The sequence below is a fragment of the Alexandromys fortis genome, unplaced genomic scaffold (genome assembly GCF_014885135.2).
Source record: "Alexandromys fortis isolate MF-2015 unplaced genomic scaffold, M_Fortis_MF-2015_v1.1 scaffold_61, whole genome shotgun sequence".
Classification (NCBI taxonomy): Eukaryota; Metazoa; Chordata; class Mammalia; order Rodentia; family Cricetidae; genus Alexandromys; species Alexandromys fortis.
The window spans coordinates 10,169,143-10,182,522 of NW_026067962.1; positions in this window are offsets into that span (position 1 = coordinate 10,169,143).

Genomic DNA, 13,380 nt, shown 5'->3' on the forward strand with positions numbered 1-13,380 from the left:
CCTTTGGTTTGCATAATAAGACTCAGGCACCACCAGAGCAGCCCAAATCCCTGGAGCCATTAAAGAGCAACACTGGGACTTTAGTAATGGCCTCACCAGGAGCCCAGAGGCAACGCTTCACAGCCCAGCTGAACAGGTACAACAACCTTGGGTGAGGTCCCTGTGGAGAGTGGAGCTGGCACAATGGCCACTTTCCCTTGTCCTTTCCCTTTTTGTACTGACGAGGAAACCAGGGCTTTGTGCATTTTTGGCCAATGCCACGCTTCTGGGTTACATCTCAGCTTAGAGAGATGACTGCCTTGGAAAGACCATAGCGCAGCCTGCGTGGAAATTGGTACCAATCTTGATATAGTCGTTTAGAGAGGGACAAGAGGTAGCTCCTATCTCCGGAGCATGAGGCAGACCTCAAGAAAGCGAGCCATGGAGGAGAATGGATGAGGCGGCAACAGACGATTTTATGGGTTCTGGTAAGAGCTTGCATTTGATCCTCTGCGAAGGAAAAGAGATGTGTGTATACATATATGTGTGTGTGCATATACATATACATGTGTATGGTAGTTTGAAAGAAAATGTGAGTGGCACTATTAGGATGGATGGCTTATTGGAGTAGGTGTGGTCTTGTTGGAGGTAGTGTGTCAGTATGGAGGTGGTGGGCTGTGAGGTCTGGAATAGGCTCAAGCTATGCCCATTGAGACAGACCACTGGAGCTAACTGGCCAGTCAGCCTCTCTTCAAGACTCGGGCAATGACAAGGTGGGGCCCGACAGCTGGCTCAGCAGGTAAGGTGTTTACCACTGAGCCTGCAACCTCAGCTTCATCTGTGTGTCCCACGAGAAAACTGGGAACCAGCTTTTGGAAGTTGTTCTCTGACCTATATCCATACACAATGAATCCATCAACCAGTGTAAAAAATTGTTGAAAAAGCAAGGTGGACTGCTCCTGAGGAAAGACAGCTGAGATGTAGCCCAGAAGCGTGGCATTGGCCAAAACCGCACAAAGCCCTGGTTTCCTCAGCAGTACAAAAAGAGAAAGGACAGACCACTCCCTGCTGCCTTCAGATCAAGATCTCAGATACTTTTCAAACACCATGTCTGCCTGCACGCTGCCATGCCCCCAGCTGTCATGCTCCTTGTCGTGATAATAACAAACTAAAACTATAAGCCACCACCTCAATTAAACGTTTTCCTTTATTAGAGTTGCTTCATTTGCTTTACAGCAATAGAAACGCTAAGGCAATGTGTATCTGTCTGTCTGTCTATCTATCTATCTATCTATCTACCTATCTATCATCTATATATCACCTATCTTGCTGTCCTGCTGTCCTAGTTTGATTTCTCTCTCTCTCTCTCTCTCTCTCTCTCTCTCTCTCTCTCTCTCTCTCTCTCTCTCTCTCTCTGGTTTTCTGAAACAGGATCTCTCTATGTAGTTCTGACTGTCCTGGAACTCACTTTGTATATCAGACTAGTCTCAAATTTAGAGATCCTCCTGCCTCTCTGCCTCTAGATCGCATCACCATCGCCCAGCTTCTAGCTTGATTTGATTTGATGTGCTAAAAACACTCCGACCAACAGTAGGTAGGATAGGAAAGTGTAAGGTCATAACTCATCTTTGAAGGAACTCAAGGCAAAAACCAAGGCAGGAACCATGGAGGATCCCTCCTTTCTGGCTCACTCAGGCTTTCTTGAACAGCCCAGGACCACCTGCCCAGGGATGGTGCTGTCTACAAAAGCTTTCCTGCATCGACTAGTAATCCACACACACACACACACACACACATACACACACACACACACACACACACACCCTACCCCCATGCAGAAATGCTCACAGGCCAGTCTGACCCAGGCAATTCCTTAATGAAGAGTTTCTTCCCAGATGAACCCAGACTGTGTCAGGTTGACAGGAAATGCTAAATAGAACAAATACCCAGGCTGGCCTCAAACTGCTGGACTCAGAAGATCTTCCTGGGATTGGGGAGTTAGCTCAGTATGTAAAGAGTTTACTTGAGGACCCAAGTTCAGATTCCTGACACCATCAGAACCAGGCAAGTCTGTATACACCTGTAACTCAAGATCTGCCGAGTGGAGACACGGGCATGAGTTTATCGGGTAGTCAAGTCAAGTGGTTCAGTGAATGACTGTTTCAGAAAAGAGGGTAGAAAAGTCAAGGAGAAAGACATCAATGTCTACCCCGACCTACACAAATGCACAGGTAAGCATACTAAAACACACACACACACACACACACACACACATACACACACATAAATATGCACACATACACACACAGAGTGAATCAATGTAAAATGCCTCAGAACGGAATTGGAGTATGCTTCCTGTTTGACACGTGTGTGGATGCATGTTCACATACGTGCTAGCGTGTGTATGGAGGCCAGAGGTCAACCTCGGCCATGTTTCCTCAGGAGCAGGCCACCTTGCTTTTTCAACAATTTTTTTACACTGGTTGATGGATTCATTGTGTATGGATATAGGTCAGAGAACAACTTCCAAAAGCTGGTTCCTAGTTTTCGCGTGGGACACACAGATGAAGCTGAGGTTGCAGGCTCAGTGGTAAACACCTTACCTGCTGAGCCAGCTGTGGGGCCCCACCTTGTCATTGCCCGAGTCTTGAAGAGAGGCTGCCTGGCCAGTTAGCTCCAGGGATTTGACTGCCTCCACTCCCTCTCCTATCCCTGGAATGGTGACAAGGCCCACCACACGCCCTTTTTGACGTGAGTGCTGGGGATCAAACTTGGGTCTCCACGCTTGCGTCAGACCAGTATTTACGGACTCAGCTTTTGTGACAATACGCTTCTGTTATGGGAATGTTACTGTGGCCTCCTAATAGAAGCCACTAAGGGCTTGTGTCTGTTCAGGTTTTTGGAAGGTAGCCTGGCCTGGGAAGAACACTCCCACGCCTCCGACTCTTCGGGTCTGTTGCAAGTGATGGGTACATTTCAGTACGATGGCATCCAACTGGACTTTACTGTGTGGACAGGTGTTCACAGGCTTGGGTATCAGGCAGGATCTGATAACACTGAGGCGATCTCGGGAGAATGCTCACAATATGCTATCACGTTAAGGTCACAATATTCCATCTCCATCCGACTCATAACTATATTGTTAGATTTGCACAGACATAAAATCTCTAAGAGAGTATTTTCTCTCTTTGGGTTTGGACTGTAAACAGTAACTGAAATGTCTCAAGAAACCAATAGGATCATGGTAAGGAAGTTCCCATGCATGCCGGCACAGGTGTGCACACAGGGGACTGAGGAGACTTCTGGAATCAAGGCGGGTCTGCATGCCTCAGTGAAAGAGCAAGGTGAGATGGCCCTGCCCTGTATAGGACTGGGCCGCGTCCACAGTTTCTCACACGTGTTAGCTTTTCTTCACAGGTGTGACTTGCAGAGCTTATCAGCTCCACCCTCCCTCAGCCCTGTGTAATTAGGATGGTTTAGCCAAGTTCCTAGTCAGACTACTCACTGAGAGAATATCCCTGCCCTTCCCTTGTTTGCACCAGCCTCTGGGGCTTGCTTCCCAGCGTCTCTCCTCCATGGCCCTGTGCCTTCCATAGTCCTCTGTGCCAGGAGTCAGTGGGCGTACTTCATAAAGAAGAGGGGCTAGGGAGACTTCTCTGTTGGGAAAGTGCTTGCTTTGTAAGCATGAGGACTTGAGTTCCATCCCTAGAGTCTGTATTTAAAAAAGAAAAAAAAAAGCCAAGCACGGTGGCACACGCAATTCAACCCTGGGGAAGCAGAGATGGTCTCTGAGACTTACTGGCCAGTCGGCCTCCAGGCCAGTAAGAAACCTTTTTCTCAAAAAACAAGCTAGATGACTTCTGAAGAATGACACTCTAGGAGTCTTTTGGTCACCACACATACACACACACACACACACACACACACACACGTGCGCGCACACACAAAGAGAGGAAACCAAAGAAGGATGTAGGTGTCATCACCATGAGGTGTCTTAGGTCACTGTTGCTGCGACAAAACACCATGACCAAAGAGCAAGTTGGGGAGGAAAGGGTTTATTTGGCTCACACTTCAACATTGCTGCTCATCACTGAAGAAGTCAGGACAGGAACTCAAACACAGCAGGACCCGAAAGCAGGAGCTGATGCTGAGGCCATGGAGGGAAGATGCTTACTGGCTTGATTCCCATGTCTTGCTCACCTGCTTTGTTACAGAACCCAGGACCACCAGCCCGGGGATGGAACCACCCACTGTGGGCTGGGCTCTCATCCATCAATCACTAATTAAGAAAATGCTCTGCAGGTCTGGCTACAGCCCAATCTTAGGGAAGTGTTTTTTCAATTGATGTCCCCATGTCTCAGATGACTCTCGCTTGAGTCAAGTTGACATAAAACTAGTCAGCACAGGAATGGAGCCAATCCACGCAGGGCATGCCCTAACTGACTTGTGCATGATGGGAGAGGTATCCCCTGGTGGCAGTTGCTGTGGATGGGCTCTGAGATCCAGGAGCAGCAACAGTGACCTCGGACACCTCATGGTGACGACACCTACATCGTTCTTTGGTTTCCTCTCTTTGTGCGTGCGTGTGCATGTGTGTGCACGTGCGTGTGCATGTGTGTGGTGTGTCTATGTGTGTGTGTGTGGTGACCAGAAGGCACCTAGGGTGTCATTCTTCAGGTCATGGGCTGGTGCAATGCTTGCATGCTCTGCAGGTGCTATTTATGCCACCCTTGCAGAAGCCCCATCCCCACTCCACTGCAGGCCTGGCTGCTTCCTGCTGCAGCAGGGAGATCTGCATTTGAAAACGACTGAAATTGTGGGGTTTTTTTCCAGTCCATCTTTGTAGCTCACTAGCATCAGAAGACTCAGTATTGAATAAGAAACAATTTCCTCCCCTTCTCCCATGTTCGTGGATGTTCTTCTGAAACCAAAGTCAGCAAGAGCAGAAGAGCGGCTGAACGGGGTGTGGCTATTTAGGGACCTGCATGCTGGGGAAGGGCCCTCACTGCAGTGGTCCCCTTTGCACAGCCCGGAAGGGCAGCTGCTCTGCTGTCTGAATGACACTGGAGTCACTGAATAGCTGGCCCTTCTTGGCCATCAGTCGGTGTTTCCAGTCAGCGGGAGACCGTGTTCTTTAAGGAGTCCCATCAGTTTGGTTTGGTTGCTGTTTTTGTTGTTTGGAGCCTTAGAGCGTGAACATGCCTGGCCTCCTGCCATGGCTTCAGGAATGGAGCCAGGAAGTGTACTGCAGCCTGGTGGAGCTTCATGCTCTTGTGCGCAAAGATCCCTGGGAGGAAATCTGGAAAGTCTGTTCCAAACGGCCCACAAGTGAATTACAAACTCTTGCAAGAAGGTTTGCTCTAATAAATGAACAGTTGCTCTAACATGAGCATACTCCAGTGCTTCCTCTCCAAGCTGGGAGCGCTGGCCCTGACAAATGACTAAGTTCTTTGTATAACCACAATGGCAAGGACATTCTAAGCCATGACTGACATGGAGGCCCCATTATCAGCACAGGAGGATGGGGACGCAGGAAGCTTGAGGAGGGCTGGGCTTTCACACATCACAAGCAACACTAGCAGATGCAAAACCAGGCCAGTGTTTTATGTAATTCAAAACACATTCTTCTTGAAAATCATTCTTTTTATAAAATGTTATTACTAATGTGCAAGTATGTATGTGTGCACACACGTGTACGAATGCCTGCCATGGCCAGAAGAATTTCCTGGAGTAGGAATAACAAGCAGTTGTGAGCTGCCTTGATATGGTTGCTGGGAACCAAACTCAGGTCCCCTACAAAAACAGCAAGTTGAGCAGGGCGGTGGTGACACACGCCTTTAATCCCAGCACTCAGGAGGCGAAGGCAGGCAGATCTCTGTGAGTTTGAGGCCAGCCTGGTCTACAAGAGCTAGTTCCAGGACAGGCTCCAAAGCCACAGAGAAACCCTGTCTCGAAAAACCAAAAGAACAAACAAACAAACAAAACCCAGCATGTTCTCTTAACCAGTGAGCAGTCTCTCCAGCCCTTGAAGATAACTCTTAGGAAAGGATGGCTTGGGATTTTTTCCCTTGTGTCTTTTATTGGTTGGGAAAAGCTTTAAGGATGCTTGGATGCAGTTGTAAAAGAAATATTATGAACTGAATTTACACTCTTGAATTCCCCCATAAGGGAGAAGAAGGAAAAATCCCATGGTGGGAAAAGTCACATACTGCAGGATTGTCTGTCCTAAAGCCATCGTTCAGATGGAAGATCCTATTTGGAAACTATTTTTGTTATTGTTTTGTGAGTCAGAATCTTTCTATGTAGCCCCCACTGTCCTGTAACTTGGTTTGTAGACCAAGCTGACCTTGAACTCACAGAGATCTGAGTGCTTCTGCCTCCTGAGTGCTGGGACTGAAGACATGCACCACCACCACCTGGCTTGGAAACTATTTTTGAGAAATGAATCTATGTTATCTATTTGAAATATGTGTACAGGCGGAGGAGGTGGCTGAGCGGAAGAGTGCTTACCTAGCACCGGGGTGAGGCCCCAGTGTAGCAAACACAAGGCAAAACAACAACCCAAGTACCAGGTTTGTTTTGTTACGGTGGTTGCTGAGGGAGCACAGGTCCTAGCCCTTGGCAAGTGAGGCAAGCACAGCATCAGTGGAACACACCGTCGGCCCCAAAGTAAGAAACACAACACCATCAGCACCAAAGGAAGTAGGATTTTTATTAGACTGTGGCTGTCTGGTCACTCGTATGTGTGTGTGTGTGTGTGTGTGTGTGTGTGTGTGTGTGTGTGTCTGTCTGTCTGTCTGTCTGTGTGCATGTGTGGGGGTTCCCAGAACCCACATGGTGGTTCACAAACATCTGTAACTCCAGTTCCAGGAGATCCAAGGCCCTCTTCTGGCTTCCCCAGGCCCCTGAAGGTGGTGAGCATAAACTCACGCAGGCACATTAAAAAAACAAAAAACAAATAAGCCTTGTAGGAGTTACTTTGGGCAAGGTGATGCACTATCATGGTTCAAAACCCAAAGAGCAGAGGCCTAAAATGAAGTCCCCCTTCTTACTCCTGCCCCCTCAGCAACTCATTCCCTCCCTGGAGGCTGCTGCATGGCCTTCTGGGATAGTACAGTTAGCTCTGGACATCCACAGGGCTACTGGGTCCTCCTCAGACACCAACCCCCTGGTGTGCAAGGCCACTTTCACCCTACCTCAGACACCAACCCCTGGTGTGCAAGGACACCTATACCCTACCTCAGACACCAACCCCTGGTGTGCAAGGCCACCTATACCCTACCTCAGACACCAACCCCCTGGTGTGCAAGGACACCTGCATCCTACCTCAGACACCAACCCCTGGTGTGCACGGCCGCTTTCATCTTATTTGTCAATTTCACACAGCTTGTTCCATTTCCGGACTCACCTATGCTACAAGGTGTCTTGACCCCGGGATCACTCAGCCAGGGCAAGCCTGCACAGTCAGTACCACACTGACAGCTTACGACGAGAAGGAAGTAACTCTTGAATGTCTAATCCATGTCAGGATTAATGACATTACCCTATTTTCAGTCCTTGACATTGCTAATATATGCGTGTACACAGCGAAATGTTAACGGTCGGGTATCTGTCCTTTGAGTTTTAGTAGGCTAGATCGCCTGGAAAATATCCATATTAAAAAAAAATTAATGCTGACAAAACATAATCAAACCTTCAAATATATATTTGAATATATATTTATATATAGCTACATATAACACAATATATATACACATATATACATATGTATAGATATACATAATAATGTCAATTTAAAGACCATTTAACTTTAAATGGCTAGTGTATACATTATGGCCTATGGTCAGTCCTTCATGCTGGAGTTCATGGTTAGGCTGATGGTGGGAACCAGACTCACTATGGCTATGCTACCTGCATGAGACTGGGCTGTGTGTCACCATTTCATGATGGATGGGAGAAAGGCCTGTGAGGGTCCAGGCATCTCTATGAAAACCTGCCCCAGTAGAGGGAATAACGTATGCAGAACCCGAGGGACAGCAGAAGCAGAGCTGAAGTAGGAGGGTGTGAGACAGGGAGCTAGGGACATGTATTCTCCGGTAAACCTAGGGTTACAACACATCCTATCTCATTGTTTTCATTAAAACAAAATGTGACTGTGAGCCCATGCTTGCCAATCAATGTCAGCTAAGAGCCTCCATCACTCATCGTGAGATCCACTAGGCTGGGCTGCTATTTCCAGATGGAGACTTCCCCGAGAAAGGGCAATGCCTTAAGGGAATGCTTCCCTACGAGCCCTGGGTCAGTGTCTGATGTGGGAGTGATTTCTTTCTAATCTGTTGCTTTCATTGGTTAATTAATAAAGAAACTGCCTAGGCCCATTTGATAGGCCAATCCTTAGGTGGGTGGAGTAAACAGAACAGAATGCTGGGAGAAAGAAGCCGAGTCAGGAGTCGCCATGATTCTCCCACTCCAGACAGACGCAGGTTAAGATCTTCCCTGGTAAGCCACCTCGTGGGCTACACAGATTATTAGAAATAGGTTAGATCAATATTAAGAGCTAGCCAATAAGAGGCTGGAACTAATGGGCCAGGCAGTGTTTAAAAGAATACAGTTTCAGTGTAATTATTTCGGGTATACAGCTAGTCGGGTGGCGGGACACGGCCCCGCTGCTCTGCTCTGTTCAACAAGTGTCATGAACAGTGGGCATGCTGAAATTACCAGGCACGAGTGAGAACGGATTGCACTTTAAGAGCTTATTAAGAGACAGAAAGACACCTGTGCAGGCCTGAGGAAGTTGGTGCAGGGAGAGAGAGAGGGAGGAAGGGGAGGGAGAAAGGGAGAGGAGGGAGAGAGAGAGAGGGAGAAAAGGAGAGAGAGGTGGAGAGAGGAGGAGGCAATAAGTTACCTCTTCAGAAGAGGGAAAGAGAGAGCATGGATCAGGCATGCCCCGCTTTTAAAGGCTGCCTAGCGAATGCACACAGGGGCTTACATAGCTGTAGCTGCATCATGCGTAGATCACGTGACCATGCTGCATGTACATCACATAGGTCTTGAGGGCCCCAGTGGCTAAGTAAACTGTCTGATCACTTGATGGTACATGCGTGGCCCTGGAACGCAGACATGCCAACCTTTGAGGTGGTTGGACATTTTGCCAAAGTGCTGGGTGATGGAAACCTAACACTCCACCCTTTTGTTTACTATAAAAATGGGGGTTAGGGGTCACCAATGGGAGGGAATGGGGTGTCGGGTCTCTCGAGGCTACATCCTCCTGGCTTGTGGGTGTCGGAGAGTTGGGGTGTTTGGTTACTTCAGTGTTTTCTGGGCTCTGTGGAACTGGCTGGCTGGCAGGTTGGACCTGACAAGATGCTGGCAAGGCAGAAGATTATGTTTAGAAAAATTTTAGGTCACACAACCATTCTGCCATAGAGGTAGTTCCGTGTTGACTGTGACTAACCCCAACGACTCCCTGAAATCTAGTAAGGGAATTTGTTTCCTTGGCCAGTAGATAGGGGCCTTGCTTTCCTGGGATCTAGTCTGAGAACTCCGGGAGTTGGCAGTGCAGGCAGGGAAGGAGGAGGCTTTCTGTGTGCTTCTACACTGACACGTCTCCTCTTCAGAACAGAAGCCTGGGGCTGTGGATCAGTTTTACTGCTGGTTAGGACAGGGGCGGCCCCTGCCTGTGGGCCAGTGACTCAGGGTCACAGGAGCTCAGGAATTGAAGACCAGCTTAGACAATAAAGTCTGACTTCCTCCAAAATGAATGAGTCAAAAGATGATACTGTGAGATCCTGAGTCATGGATCTACCCATGTCCTCTACAAAACAGAGTTCCCATCAGGACAGTGGGGTTTGTAGGCTAAAAACAAGGAAATGGCATTGAGAAAAAAGAAAAAGTTGACTGATCATGATCTGTTTGTTATTTTTCAGTAAAGATAAAAACAGATGGGCTTTCTTATGCTCAGGTAGACTGGAGTCTGCTTTTCCAAGAGAAACTGGTCTGTCAGGGACCTACCATCTTCCCTGAAGTTTGATTCTGAGGGTTGGGGTATAAGAAACTATTTCACTTTGCTTTGTTGGTGCAGACTTAGGCCAAAACAATGGCCTCCTGTAATTTTTCACTAACACTGGGTAAAATAAATTTACTTTTTACTTTATTTTTGTTTTTTTCAAAGTAGAGTTTCTCTGTGTAACTATCCTGGCTGTCTTGGAGCTTGCTCTGTAGACCAGGCTAGCCTCAAACTCACAGAAATCTACCTGCCTCTGCCTCCCGAGTGCTGAGATTGAAGACACGTGCCACCACCACCTGGCTTGAGTTCACTTTTTAATTGCTTAGAAAAAACTTGAAATGTTGAAGACCCACAATTCCTAAAGACATCTCCCTTACCAGGCTGACCGGCCCCCAAACAGCTCGATGGGTGAACGGATACAGGAGGAGTATACATACTGTGTTACTTAACCACATAAGGAGTTGAATTCTGCAGTTCTGTTGGAGCAAGGGAACACTGTGTCATGTGAGCTGGGCTCAGAAGACAAGAGCTGCCTGCCACAGGAAGCAGGAGAGTAGAGAGTGGCCACATGAGGGTCAGAAGCCTGAGAGGTGTGGCAATGTGTGCAGGGTGCAGGTGGGTGGGGCTAACTTTTGGTCTTCACAGCACTGCAGGGTAACTAAGGCCGTCAACAATTAACACAATTTATAGGGGCTCGAGAGATGGCTCAGTGTTTGAGAGCATTGACTGTTCTTCCAGAGGACTTGGGTTCAATTCCCAGCATCTACATGGCAGCTCACAACTGTCTGTAACTCCAAGATCTGACACCCTCACATAGGCATATATGCAGGCAAAACACCAATGCACATAAAATAAAAAAATTAATACAATTTATAAAAATAGTAGGGTTTTTAAAAGATTTACTTATTTATGTATACAGTATTCTGCCTACATGTGCACCTACACACCAGAAAAAGGCACCAGATCTCATTGTAGATGATTGCAGCTACCATGGTTGCTTAGAATTGAACTCAGGACCCCCGGAAGAGCAGCCAGTGCTCTTAACCTCTGAGTCATCTCTTCAGCCTGCTTTTTGTTTGTTTTTTTTAAAGTTCCTAACACAAAGAAACACTAAGATGACAGACGTGTGTGATCATTACACACTGTATACAAGTCCTGAAAGGTCATGCTGTGTCCCACAAATACAAATACGCACAGTTGGTACAACTATGTACCAATTTAAAAATGCACATATTTTTTGAAGAAGGGTCTCTCCCCATTGTCCTGTCTATCATGGACCATGCTGGCATTGAACTCACAGAGAGCAGAGATCCTCTTGTCTTGACAGTGCTGGGATTGAAGGTGTGCATCACCACACATGGTTTTAAAAGGTAACCTTTAAAGGTGCACCTGGCTCTGTCACCTGGATGCCTGAGCTTTGGGCTTAGGGGGTGGCCTCCAGCTCTGCATCTCAGTTCTATCCTCTGCAGGACTGTCGGCCACTGGAGAGACTTTCCCAACGAATCTGTCTTCCCTCGGACTCTACCACCCAAGGTCCTTGGCCCCATCTTCTCTCATCCGTACAACATCTTACCCTAGTCCACTATTTTCCTATGTCTGGTGGTTTGAATGAGAATGGCCCCATAGGCTCCTGTGTTTGAATATTTGGTTCCCAGTTGGGAGACTGTTTAGGAAGGATTAGGAGGTGCGGTCTTGATGGAGGAGGTGTGTCACTGGGGGTGGGCTTTAAGGTTTCTGCAAGGCCGTGCAGGTGTCTCCATCACGCTGCCTACACTGGTGCAGGGTAAGCCCGGCAGAGGCTACCACTTGGATGCTCTTAAGCCAGATAATAGATAGTGTTGTTGGCCTGCAGCCACATAGGAAATTTGCCCAAAATATATAACCCTGAGCCTTACAGTTCTTAGGTTCTTGTGCACAAAAATCCATATTCTGGTTGGCACATTTCAGTTAGGAAGAAGTGGAACCATAGAAGCAAATCTGCAGGGTTAGTAGACAAAGGAACTTCTCAAACCACATCCTGGAACCGCTGACTCCGCCTTTGCTTCTGTTGTTGCAGGCGGTGCTGCCCACGTGCTGGGCGTCAAGGCCTGAGTGGTGTTTCTATCATGGCGTCAGCTGTGCTAGGCTCTGGGGGCCTGTTACACTCGCCTGCGGATCAACCCTCAGCTACTGCTCCAGAGCATCTGCCTACTGAAGCCATATCCCCGCCATGATGGGCCTGGACTAACCTCGCAACTGTGAGCAGGACCTCGGTTAAGGGCTTTCTTAGCTGCCTTGGTCATGGTGTGGTTCAGCAACAGAACAGGGAGTCACTGTGACAGCAGAGCTCATCGCCTCTCTTCCCAGGTCACACAGTCACACTGACCTGTGTCATTGCTGTGGGACTGCCAGGAAGTGACTTCCTACACCTCTTTCCTCTGTCCCCTCTGGTCAGTCCAGTCTTGGACACTGCTGTATGGCATCAGCGTCTACCACATTCATGGCTGAACTGGGGCACCTGGGGCACACGGCCTGACGTCAGATCTGCGTGCTACATTACTCTTGTAAAGCAGCTGGTGCCATGACCCCACAGAGGCTAAGTGCAGGAGCATTTGTCCCAGCAATTCTGGGGACCTTCAGCAAAGAAGGTTAGCATCACTAGAGAGAACAGCATATTCAGCAAAGAAGGTTAGCATCACTAGATAGAACGGCACATTCGGCAAAGAAGGTTAGCATCACTAGACAGAATGGCACGTTCGGCAAAGGTTAGCATCACTAGACAGAACGGCACGTTCAGCTTTCTCTGCTGAAGTTCATAAAACACGATGCAGGTTCATTTCTATTTTTTATTAAAATACTTTTTTGATTACAGAGACAAGCAATGAGAATACACAATTATATATGTTTTAGGTCATGCTAAATGCAATAAACAGATGCTTGGGAATAACCAAAGTAAGTTAAAGTCTTAAAAGATGCTGTCTAAGTACAAACCCTTCAAGCGTGTCCAGTTCTAAACCTTGTTTTCCAGAGAAGCTTTAGTTTCTTTTCTCTATTTTGAAGGTTTTTTCGATTTACAAATACTTGTTCAAATATCCTAATGACAATCTTATTTTCTGAAACTTTAGAACATATACTTTGGCCAGGCAGTGGTGACACACTTTAATTCCAGTATTTGGGAGGGAGAGATGGTGGATCTTTGTGAGTTTGAGGCCAGGCTACCCTACAGAATGAGTTCTGGGACAGTCAAGGCTATACAGAGAAAGCCTGTCTTGAAAACCCAAAAAGTTTTCTTTTGATGTGAAGACCCATTTCACACCATCCTGCGTAAACAAACACTACATTTTACTTGAATCACCATTTGCTTTTGTACCATAATTACAAATAGTTACAGTCATAATTAAATGTTATGGGAGAAA